The sequence below is a fragment of the Phyllostomus hastatus genome, unplaced genomic scaffold (assembly GCF_019186645.2).
Source record: "Phyllostomus hastatus isolate PE091 unplaced genomic scaffold, TTU_PhHast_1.1 phas_scaffold_200, whole genome shotgun sequence".
Classification (NCBI taxonomy): Eukaryota; Metazoa; Chordata; class Mammalia; order Chiroptera; family Phyllostomidae; genus Phyllostomus; species Phyllostomus hastatus.
This window is the reverse complement of record NW_025334016.1, coordinates 4,841,319-4,844,526: the sequence shown is the minus strand read 5'-3', so window position 1 is coordinate 4,844,526 and position 3,208 is coordinate 4,841,319. Positions and strand designations below refer to the sequence as shown.

Here is a 3,208-nt window from a genome sequence, read left to right as displayed (position 1 = left end):
TCTTGTAGAGGAATCATTACTGTCAACTCCTTTCCTAACAAATAAAAGTTTAGCTAAAGAAATCAAAACCACAATGAGAGACTACTTCACACCCATTAGGATGGCTATTATTAAAAAACAAAACAACAACCAGAAGACAACAAGTATTGGTGAGGCTGTGGAAAAATTGGAACCCTTGTGCACTGCTGATAGGAGTGTAAAATGGTACCACTGCTATGGAAAACAGTAAGCCAGATGCAAAAGGACAAATATTGTAGGATAGCACTTATATGAAGTTCCTAGAGTAGTCAAATTCATAGAGACAGAAAGTAGAATGGTGGTTGGAGGGGCTCGGGGCAGGAGCAGGGGGAATTGGTGTTTAATGGGGACAGAATTTCAGTTTGGCAAGACAAAAAAAGTTCTGCACATGGATGGTGGTGATGGTTGCACAACAATGTGAATGTACTTAATGCCTCTGTACTCTACACTTACAAAGAGTTACGATGGTGAATTTTATGTGTATTTCACCACAATAAAGAAATAGTGTAGTGCTCACTTCAGCAGCACATATACTAAAATTGGAACAATACAGAGAAGATTAGCATGACCCCTGTGCAGGGATGACACATGAATTCAAGTGTTCCATATTTCTTTTTTGATGCAGAAAAATATGAAGACTAGAATAAAAATGTTCTGGTATCCTACCACCTATTTCACCACACACACACACACACACACACACACAGTATAAAAATACTCTCTTTTAAAGTAAACTTTATATTTCACACACAAAAAAAATTCAAGAGGATTTGCTGCCTGAAAATGGGATTTAATAAAGACACCAGTTCTCTTGCTGTGTGGCTGTTCACCTGTTGAGAGCGGAAATGAGCTGACCCACCTGCGAGTTCATTGCCAGAGAAACTTCTCGTGCAGGGACAGCCTCAAGCCAGAGAGGTGGACACACTGTGAGCACATCATATCCTTTTTCTCTCCTCTTTGTCTATAGCCTGGTGAGAGGACACACACTGAAAAGCTGAGACACATAGAACCTTCTTTCAATCCCATCTCTGTCCTCTCTGTCTCACCTGCCCTGGTCCCATCACACTTCCACCCTTGAGCCCTCCATGAACTCTTCCTGCCTCTTAGCTGTTACAGCAGTTATTCATTCCATATGGGTCTTTTGGCATGTTTAATATTATTAGCTGACTTTGCATGGTGTGTGCCTTCTCTCCCCCACTAGACTAGAAGTTCCTCAAAGGTAAAAACTGATTCTTTGACCACTTTGGATCTCTTTAGTTCTCACACCCATGTCTAGTATACAAGGGGTATGTATATCCAGACAATGGAATATCATTCAATACAAAAAGAAATGAGCTATCAAGTCATGAAAAGACATGGAGGAATCAGAAATGCATATTAAGAAATGAAAGAAGCCAATCTGAAAAGGCTACATACCATGAGTCCAACTATATGACATTATAGAGACAGTAAAAAGATCAGTGGTTGCCAGGGATTCAGGAGAGAGGGAGGGAGGAATGGATAATTGGAGCACAACAGATGTTCAGGGTGGTAAAAGCACTCTGTATGATACTGTAATGGTGGATGCATGACATTGTACACTTGACAAAACCCATAGAATGTACAACACCAAGAGTGAACCCCAAGAGTGAACCCAATGTAGACTATGGAGATTGGTTAACAATAATTTAAAAATATTGATTCATCAATATTGAACCAATATTCTACTGCAAGACATTAATAATAGGGGGAAACTGGTGTGGGAGGAAATCTGGCAACTCTATGCCATCCACCCAGTTTTTCTACAAACCTAAAAGTGCTCTAAAAAATAAAATCTATTAAATATATATATATATATATATATATATATATTAACTGTTTGTTAATCGAGTGAATATTGGACCATCTATATGAACACACCCACTTAGCAGGGAGCTGGGAATATTTATCCAGGCCTGACATTTTTGAAAATGCAGTGAAACATGGTAGGAAATAAGTCAAAGGCTTACCTTGAAACTGAAGAAGGGATATTAAATGACTAAGTATTTATTTGTGAGTTAAAATTTATGCAAAAAGGCCCTGAACAGGTAGCTTAGTGCTTAGTTGGTTAGAGTGTCATCCTAACATGGCAAAGTTGCAGGTTTCATCCCTGGTCAGGGCACATATAAGAATAAACCAATGAATGCATACATAAGTGGAACAAAAATCTCTCTCTCTCTCTCTCCCCGTCTCTCTCCCTCCTTCCTCTCTCTCCAAAATAAAGTTTTAAAAAATTACACAGAAAGTTGCTAGACTTGCCCTTGGGTGCTTGTGTTTTTTACATTTTTCCCTACTATCACATTTTGTATTAAAAATCACAAGTAATTTTTATAGCAAATCAAAGCATCTTTCTTTAATTGTGTCTGATGTCCCCTCTCCAGGCCTCCAGCCCTGACCTCTGAAGGGAAGAAACAAGCTACATATCACACAGCTTTGTTTGGAGAACTAAGAAAGGGAGTGAAAAAATGAGCGCCCAACATTACAGCAGACTCTTTCTGGAAAGATAGTATTCAGGCAACTGCACTGCAGAGAGAAACATAAAGGCTCTGATGTCAACAGATATTTGTCAAGTAAGTGCTCAACCAAAAGGCAGTGGGCAGGACAGGCATTCCTGGTGGCCATTTTGTTTCTGTAATAGACTGAGGCAGGTCCACATTAGTGGCCCGTATGAACTTCCAGCACCTTCCTTCCCCTCCAAACATCCAGTGCAATGACATAAACTGGCTTAACAATGTCTTGTCTTTCCCATCTGTGCAGTCTTCACTATGTTAGGTTTAATGTATCTGCAGGAAATAGCACTGTTATTTTGTGGTGTTCAGAGCTCTTGACTTCAAGGTACAAAAGCACAGAAAAGGAGGGAAAATAAGTGCCTCCAACCACTGAACCTGGCACTCGGTTTGAGTGGAACCTTCTCACTGTTTCTGGCTCCCAAGTGACTGGTTTCTTGGTGTCACACTGCATCATGGCTCCCTCTTTCATTTATTATACTTTCCCCTCATGCCAGCTTCTGATAAGAGGTTAGAAAACTGGCTCTGGGAAGGAACTAATAATTATGTAAGTGGGGGACAAAGAGGCTGAGAGGTGGCTTGTACATTGCCAACATTATTATCACAGGCCATGGTGGCCAGCAATGTCTTAGTTTAGGTTCCCTAGAAGCAGACACCAGACACGG

General features: G+C 40.3%; 1 non-coding gene across 1 annotated transcript; it reads left to right on the top strand.

Moving 5' to 3' along the window:
- The first annotated feature begins 527 nt into the window (after positions 1-527).
- Positions 528-634, top strand: LOC123832855. The gene has a single exon (XR_006788117.1). It is a non-coding gene; the product is annotated as a U6 spliceosomal RNA (small nuclear RNA).
- The last annotated feature ends 2,574 nt before the right edge of the window (positions 635-3,208 follow it).